Source organism: Rhinolophus sinicus, linkage group LG01 (assembly GCF_036562045.2).
Source record: "Rhinolophus sinicus isolate RSC01 linkage group LG01, ASM3656204v1, whole genome shotgun sequence".
Taxonomy (NCBI): domain Eukaryota; kingdom Metazoa; phylum Chordata; class Mammalia; order Chiroptera; family Rhinolophidae; genus Rhinolophus; species Rhinolophus sinicus.
In genome coordinates this window covers 106531021-106540219 of record NC_133751.1, presented here as the reverse complement: position 1 = coordinate 106540219, position 9199 = coordinate 106531021, and the positions used below count along the sequence as shown (strand labels likewise).

At 43.0% G+C, this 9199-nt stretch overlaps 1 long non-coding RNA gene across 1 annotated transcript; it reads left to right on the top strand.

Annotated features, from left to right (window-relative positions):
- The first annotated feature begins 5386 nt into the window (after positions 1 to 5386).
- LOC141567153 (uncharacterized) lies at positions 5387 to 8545 on the top strand. The gene is made up of 3 exons (XR_012489574.1): positions 5387 to 5582; positions 6583 to 6764; positions 7164 to 8545. It is a non-coding gene; the product is annotated as an uncharacterized LOC141567153 (long non-coding RNA).
- The last annotated feature ends 654 nt before the right edge of the window (positions 8546 to 9199 follow it).

The following is a 9199-nucleotide window of genomic DNA, read 5'->3' as shown; positions in this document are numbered from 1 at the left end:
CATTAAGAAAACTGATGCAAGAGATTGAGGGACAGTATCAGGCCCCCACAAGGTTTACATAATATTAACTTAATTTGCAGCTAACTGATGTTCCAGGTTTCTGCAAGGTGAGTCCCCTTAAGGAACTTTTTCAATATCAAAAGGAATAAATGCTTTTGGTCCAGCTCCTGAAATCTTTCTTTCTTTTTAAAGACGGTGTAATATAAATTCACGCTGTTTGTGCACACTGAGATCCTTTCCTGTTTCACCATGGAAAATAGCTTACTGCAAAGCCTCCTTTACAATTGGGTTCTGGGGAAGCATTTTATCACACACCAACGGAGGGGCGTTTCATGTGGATAGAAGAGCGATGAAAATGCTATGAAAATGATGTGCATTGAAAGAGAGGATAATATGCCGAGTTACAAAACCAAAGACAGTTTTCTTAGACTTCGTTACAGATGCAAGAAAGAGGTAGAGTGAGCCTCCCATCCTGCAAACAGATGTTTGTTTCCTCTGGGGGCCCTGGGAAAGGAGAGAGGCAGGGCAAGGCCACAGGTTGCAGCTCTCTGGGACTCCAGATGCAATGTCGCCAGCGGAGGGGCTCCACTCTCTCTTCCTGCTGTCTTGGGGTCAGGTCCCCACGCTTGGCGCGCCCATGAGTTCTACCGCCGGCCTCTTGTCTAGCCACCTTCCGCAGGCTCCCCGTGTTTCTCAAGGGTAAATGTCACCAATTCAGGTTGGCCTCCCAGGACCTGCTGATCTGAACGAGATCGCCCAGTCACACACGCTCACGGCATCCTGCGCGTTTCCTTAGTAGCTCCCACTGCACGGTCGGTGACCGTGCCCTGGCTGTGTGCTCACTGCTTTCTCTGGCGGGCTCTACCCTCGGTCAGGGCTGCTGCTGCTCCCCAGCCCTCGGAACACGCTTGGCACAGAGAAGATGCCCAGCCAGTCCTTGTGACGAATGAGGGAACTCTGCCGTGTTTGAGGAACACTGTCCTTTCCATTCCCCTGCCTTGTCCAGGCAGAATTCTCCAACAGCTTGCTTTCCATCTGTCTCTTTTTTTAACTTTCTCATTCCCCTTCTGGGTCCTTCCATTCTTCCCCTAGTCCATTTGTAACAACTTTATTGGTTTCTTTGTTTTTTTCTCCCATGTTCCTCTAGAAGGAAACAGATGGGTAGAGGATTTCAGATGAATACTGAATATCACATACCCATTGATGAGATCATTTTGGAATTTTCTAAAATTACTCTTCACGTTTACATGGCCAGGGAGAAAATATCCCTGGGTTTTTGAGAATCAGGATGCTGCTGCCAGGTTTAAATCATTGTTAAAGAGACAAAGTCTCACCGGGATAAAGCTGGTGGGAAGTTTTCTTTAGCAGTAGGATATATTTAATAAATAGCACTCACCTGGAGGTGTGCTGGGTGAGAGCTCCTTCTTTTTGTGTGCTTGTGTAATTACTTGTCACTGTATCTAAATGTCATTTCTGTGAGAGCTTATCTCCCTTTAGACATTTACAATAGCGGCCACCTTGGGATGCCAACGGGATTACCCAGCCCAGGAAAGAGCATTTTTAATGGTACAAATGAGATTTCCTCATCACTCTTTAAAATATGTGGGCAAATGTGTCAGAAGGGCGATGTCGTGCCTTGAGCATATGAAAAGCATTCCAGGTAATATTGCCTGCTTTCCTCATTTGATTATCTAATCCCAATTCTCTGGAAAACAAAGCATGTAGGGACTTGGCTCCTTCAGAGAAGCAATCTGAACTCTGTCAGGGTTAAGCCCACCAGGTGGGTATGGAGCCACCTCCAGCACTGATAGCACAAGCTGACTCATTGGATTCAAAGACAGGCACACAGAGCCATGGTACCTGGTAGTTAAATACTCCCTGTTCCCAGTGATATCCAGGGCAATGTGACCCTAAGTCACCTACCCCACTCTCCCACCTTCGTCTCTGCCCCAGAAAGTCTGCCCTGGTGCAAAGTTGCATATCTCAACATTTCAGTGCAGGCATGCAGTTCTGTCAGTAGCCTAGCAACGTGTCAACAGAAGCATCCTCATGCTGGTTAGTTTTCCAAATCATAAATGGTAGTCACAACATTTTGCACTTCAACAGCACAGTCTCCAAGGATGTCACAGTCTGTTGTGAACAGAGAAAAGGAGTCACAGGAGCTGCTTCTCCAGGGATGGCTAGCTCCACTTTACAGATGGCTAACTAGAGCACACAGAGCACAGGGGTGTATTCCACATAAGCGGCAGAACTGCTAGGAAGCATGAGAAACAACTTCCTGCTAACGGAGAAAACTAAACAAAAGGTGCTGTAAACCAGTCCAATATTTTCTTATTAAACTTGACAACTCCTAGGAACAGAGAATGTGCTCTTCATATATTTTGAAAAGTACTAGCCTTCCTGATTGCTATTAGGTTGGTGCAAAGGTAACTGCGGTTTTTGCAATTATTTTTAACCTTTTAAAGTGCAATTACGTTTGCACCAACCTAATAAATTATAGATGAAATCAATGAGTAAGTGGCCTATAATACAGCCTCATGCTAAATAGAGAATCAGCTGTAGGAAAAGTTTGCAAGATGTTGTTAGCTTTCTAAATGTGTGATTATTTTGTGATTGTTTTCTGAAAATGTAATTCATTTCTGATCCAAAGTCAGGTACTGTTGTTTGTCTGCTTTTCTTTTTGCGAATATTGCTGGCTTTAAAAAAATGGTCGCCAAGTTTTTGATACTCCTTCTGTTAAGAGATAGGGTCTTTGTAACCTCCTGTTGAGTCTGCGTGGGCTTATGACTTACTCAACGAAGAGAGTATTGTGCCGGTTATGCTATATGACTTCCGAGGCTGATTCAGAAAAGTGACAGAGCTTCCGCCCCATTCATTGGAACACGTATGTTAGGAGCCCAGGGAAACCATGTAAAAAGTCCGACAACCATGAAGCTGCCATGCTGTGTGTGAGGCTGTGTGAAGGTACTCTGGTTAACCATCCCAGCTGAGCCCACCCCGAGTCATTCCCACCCAGGCACCAGACATGTGAGTGAAGTAGCCACCAGGTAATTATTCTGGCCCCTTAGCTATTCTGTTGTGGAACAGATATTAGCCACCCCTTTTGTGTCCTTTCCAAATTATCTGTGGGAGTAATTAAGTCGTTGTTTGAAGTTTAAGGAAATTTCTTACATAACAATAATAACTAAAACACTAACAGAACCCCAGTTGTTCGTGCACTACTGAATGTTTATGTCCAGGAGGAGAGGCTGTGGCCCTGTTTATTTTGTCTAAGGTAATTATAGTCCTCTCATTTCTCTTACTATATCTTTAGCTTGGGTATGGTGAGGAGATGCAATTCTGGCCAATAAGATGAATGGAGAAGTTTGCTTGGGGCTGCTTCTGGGAAAATTTCCAGTATTCTCAGTAAGAGTTGTAGCATTAGGTTTTACATTTCTACTGTTCTCAGTGCTACTTTTGGATGTTGCTGTATGCAGATGATGCCTATACCTGTAGGTGTCCATCCTAGGACTGCCAGGAGCCGACAGCCCAAGAGGACAACCATACGCTGAAGGTGACGGGTCAAAAAAAAGGGTGGAGAAGCTATGTCCTTGAGGATGCTCAATCCTGGGGATACCTCCATGTTTGGACTTCTTGTGATGTAATGCAATTTTCTCATGTTTAAGCTTGTTTTTATTGGGCCTTTTGAGAGCATCAGCCATAGCTTCCTAAGTGGTCATTGATGTTTCAGAGCATAGTTTTTTTCTTAAGATCTAGGTTCAAATCTTGGTTCTGCTACTTATTAGCTATGGAACTTTGAGATGGTCTATTTTTTCATTTGTAAATTTAGGATAAGTTTTCACTACTGAATTCTTGTGAAGATAAAATTATTCACTCAGCAAATACTGAGTACCTGCTGTGTGCCAGGCACCGTGCTTGGCACTGGGGAACTAGCGTTGAGTGAGACTTAAGCTTCCAGCCCTCGTGGCTCCTAGACTTACGTGAAGGAGACAGATAATAAATGAGTAAATGAAAAACATGATCTCAGATAGTGGCAAGCGCTATGGAAATAAAGTGAGATGACATTGCCAAATGCTTAGCACTGGACCTGGCACAATGTAAGCAATCGGTAATGGTATCTATTATTTCCATTACTAAAGTTAATCATATTCACGCCACCATTAGGAAAAGTGAGTGAACTTGAGTGAACTTTGATTTTGGTCTGAGGACTGTAGAAAAATGAAGGGTGTTTATTCCCCAGATTTCCATCTATTAGGGTTAAGTAGTTAGGCCTGTTCTGAAGTTTTACTCCATAGGGTCTTGGAACTGGCTCCCTCCTTGGCTCTTCTCCATCCCATCTGACTGAAGTGTGTGGCTGTTGTGGACAGGGCTCTGTGGGAAGGGCCACCACTGGCTCTGTTCTGAGCCTTGGGAAGCCAGAGCTGTTGACGTGTGTCATATGGAGGTGGCCAAGTGCCAGTATGCACCCAGATTTTCCTGTAGAAACTGCCTGTTGCCTGTCTCAGGTGCCCAACTGTGTGAAGCGGATAGATGGGAAGAACGGCTCCTGGTGCCCACATGCCGAGGCCTTCCATGGAAATACAGGGGGGCTTGTGTTGTGATGAGGCTAGTTTAGCCTTTGCAGCAGCCGTTCTCAATCTAAGTACTCCAAATACCTAGCAATAGGAGAATAAGGACAGAAACCACTCAGTGTGAGTATGGATTTTTGGAGGAAGGCGTGGCCAAGCATTTGTAAAATATCTTTAAATTGTACCAGTGGCCAAGAATGATTAATGCTTGCGATGTGCTGACTTCTACTTCAAAGGGGTAGAGAACATTCTTTCCTAAGTTAGCCTGCTTCGAATCCCCACCATTAACACAGCCTGGACCACTTTTTAGCACTGTGTTATCTCTCGATGAAGACATCCTTGTTTACTTTCTCCCTAATACTAGAACTTGTCAGTAATAAATAGTGCTCAAGAGCAGTTTTGCTGTTTACGTACACCTTGGGCTGAGAGTCTGAGCTGAGCTCTTTGTCTGTGTATTGCGGAGCATTACTTATGCTGCATGCTGGCTTGACCCTGGTTATCCTGAAGACTACCCTCTTCTCACATTTCAGCTCTCTGAGCCGGGTTGGAATTCAATCTGGCCGGCTTGCCAGGCAGCCTTTCCGACCTGAGTGAGGTCTTCGGGCTGCTGCTGTCAAGCTCATGGGGAAGGAAAAAAAGTCACGTCTGCCTAGCTCTGGCTGCTAAGCTTCTGAGAATGGCAGCTGTGTAGCCACTGTGTCATGAGGGATGGGCCATGGCCCCTCAACTGTGCAGTCTCACCTCCAAAAATGCACACGTGTCCCTTTTCTTTTCATGTGAATTTGCATGTGCTCACTGAGGCGTTTCCCTGGAGCTCAGGATGGCGCACTTTTTAAAAAGGGATTCTCGATTCTAAGTGCTTCTTGCAAAAGAAACCTGCTGAATCACCATAGATGGCCAAATACTGTAGCCAGAGCTGGCATTTGATACTGTTTCTGAGGAAGGAGGCCACTGACTGCTCAATCCTTACTCCTTTGTGCTGGGGTCAGGTCGTCTTACTAGGAAGGAAAGTAGGTAAGTAGGTGCCTTCTGGGACCCAACCTGCCACCCACCCTTTTCACCTCCTTCTTTGGGTTATAGATAAAAATACCTGGTCTCTTAAATCAGGCAGATCTAGGTTTGAAAGCTGAATTTGCTGTTTAGACACGGTTTGACCTTGGGAAAGTTACTTAAACTCTCTGAGTGTGCTTTTTTGAAAATAAAGCTAACTCTCAGGGTTGCCGGAAGGGTTAGGTGAACTCACTGCTTAGCACAATAAATGTGCTCAATAAATGTCTCATTTTAGATGTCTCCTTTGAAAATACAAGTGTCACGTCAAGGATTCCTATAATATGACCACTCCCTCATCATCTAATGATAATTAAAGCAAGGATTGACAGGAATTAAGCAGAGAAGGTCAAATTAAGTAGGGAGAGAGAATCTCCTAGGAAATGGGTGAAAGCACCAAAGATATCGATTTTCTCACTTGACAACTTTCCCTGAGGTCAGGCCTTTTAGGGGAAAATAATATAGGCATTTTCCTTAGGAAAAAAAAAAAAAAAAAAACAGTTCTAAGGTACACAATTTTCTCACACTTTAGTACCTCTGAACTTTGAATTGGTTTGACAATTTATGGTATCTATAATTACAGTTGGTTTTTTCTGTGGTATATGAAACGAAAACACGTAATTGATGGCATTTTAGCTTTGATGACTATGGTAATACTTTTTACAAGAACAATAATTTTAGGGGTCTCGGGCCTTCATTGGGATCTCATTAGAACGGCACTGTCCAGAACAGGGGCCGCTGGTCACATGTGGGTTCTGAGCACTTGAGATGTGGCTTGTTCACATTCTGATATGCAGCATCAAATACAAGATGCTGATGACTTAGAAGGGAAAAAAAAAAAGCTGAAATATCTCCTTAATACTTTTTTTATTGATAACATGTTAGAATGGTAATAGTTTGGATATACTGGGTTAAATAAACTATATTATTAAAATTGATTCCATCTCTTTCTTTTTACCTTTTTAAGGTGCTTACTAGAAAGTTTTAATTTCAACATGCAGTTAGCTCACTTTACGTTTCTCCTGGACATGCTGCCTTAGTACAAAGATCCCAGAGGTTGTCTGTCGTGATCACTGTGAAGAACCTGGATGAACTTCAGCCCAAAGTTTGGTTCAGATGTCGAGACTGATTATACCACGTATCAAGAGAGTAAGACAAGGTTTATTACTCACATAATGAGGCTTTTTGGGAAGAGCAGAGTAGATCCCAGGCAGGCCCAAAAATGGCTTGAGAGGGGACTTGGCTTGGAGTTTTTATAGTGGTTAGGAGATGGCATTGGGGTGAGGGTTCTTGTGTTGTTGGCAGAGGTTTGAGTGACTTGAAAGTCCCTCACCGGGGACACCGGGGACACCGGGGCTTTCTGTTCAGCTTTCCCAGATGTGGGGCAGAAGGAGGAAGACAAAGAGTGAGGTTAAAAGTGTCAGATCCAATGGGGACTCAGACACAGAAAGGGGAGGTGACTTGCCTAAGGTCACAAAGTCAGCTAGTGGCAGTGCTGATGAGAGAATCCAGGACTCTGGAACCAGAGATTTTTCCTTTCCTTCACAGCACCTCATTGAAACCACCTTGGACAGAAAATTCTCTCTCCAGGGCACAGCCTCCACGTTTTGTGGCTCTGCATGGAAGGAGGAAACACTGAAGGATGACGGGCAGGTGCAGATCAGCCGTCAGAGAGTCTTTCTTGCTGGGGCAGCCCCAGACCAACTTGTCTGATGTTTGCTGAAAAGTTCGCTCAGGCAAGTGACTTGAAAAATAAATACTAACTCAACATAAAATAGAAAGGAATTAAGAGTCTTAAAGAAACAACAACCTCCTCCCCCAAACACAAGCAAATCTGTGAGAACAGAGCAGGCATTGTGTACTCACTTGTTTTTGAGATTAAAGTGGCTTTGAATTGAGCCAGGAAGCTCTCACACCTACATTTTGCTTGAGGATTAAAAACTTCCAAGAGTGGTTATTAGTCCAGGGACAGAGTCTTCCCATTACAGGTGCAGAGCTTAAACGCTTTACAAAGAAAAGGAAATAAACTCACTGGGGTTTGCTCTAACACTTCCAGGAGAGTCGTTTTGAGTGTACAGCATGCATTCTGGAAGCCCAAGTACTTAAAAACACACTTGGGAAGGGATTGGTTTTAAAATCTGAATCTTTGCCTGTTTGTGGCTTCTCTGAAGTGTTAGTAGTTTAGTGTTTTCTGCTTATTGTACCCCACAAAAATAAATCTGAATTTGTTTTTATTTTTCTGATTTTCTTCCACCGAGGAAGTAGAGCAACCTTCTCAGTGGAATCACTTTGGATAAAGTCTCAAACAATTACCAATTGCAGCTGACATTTGCTGGGACCCTGAAACATGCTTTATCTGCTGCGTTCCAGGAAGAACAGAGGATTGAAAACCAGACAAAGAGCCCCTCTTATGTCATGGCCAACCAAGAGAATTTCATAAATATTTGCATGTAGAGTGTGGCCAATGGGACACATGGATGTAAAAAGGGAAAAGCTGTAGAGAATACCCAGTCACTCATATTTAGCTTTGAACTGTCATTTGCTTCATACTGTCTTTCTAATGTGGTAGATTTTATGGTTAAAACAGTATCAACATATATCAAGTTCTGTGCGAAGCCTAGGGTAAGGCAATTTCACATTTGTGATCTCGTCTCTATTGATTCTATGGTTCACTCTCTGAAAGGCTTTATTTATTTATTTATTTTTGCTTGGAGAGGAACACTTGCTACGACCTGTCTTTATTCTGATGCTCAATTTAGTAACTTTTTGGACTGTGAAACAATAAACATTTCTTTAATCATTAAATGGTTAATATTCCTCTAAATATTTACACCCAATTGAACACAACCAATTAGTCAAATTTTAGGACTTTGAGAAGGTATTCCCCCCCAAACTTAGAAACTCATTTGATTAAACTTTTAAACAGCTAATTTTCACAAATCCAACATATCAGATTCTCTAAATTGTCTAATCACTCTAAGAAGGAGATAAAACCCATGGAATATCACAATGACTGCAGCATTCTTGTATTTACACTATTGGTTTACACTAGTGTTAATATTGTTTCTGTCCATGGCCATGTCCTCATTCTCACTCTATTCTTACACCTCCCTGGGCAGCAGTCGTGTTTCCAGGCCAAAGTAGATGGCAGGTTCTGGGATGCACCAGCAGATTTGAGGTCTGGACCTGGAACCTATTTTTTAAGTTCAAGAAGATTTAAAACAGAGCTCTGGTCAATGACACTGGCTGGGTCCACTTTTTAATTTGTTTTTCTGGTCAGTCATGAGATTTTAGGTTTTTGAGGCTTTTGATATTTGCTGTCTTTCTCACTGCCATTATTGATATTGGCCGGGTCTTTCAGTATCATTGGAATATAGCAATGCTTTCCTAGTGTGTCCATTATTATTAATACATGTTTTTAGAAGATTAGCTTTGTGTAGTAAACTCTCTTCTTTGGGCTGTACAGTGGATGCTGTGATATACCTTCGAGCTCTGTCCATAAGGTCAGAGGCATTCATTCCCCCAGTGAGTAGGTATGTTGCCTGTTGATGGCTCATGGCAGTCTTCCTCAGAAATGGTCCTTG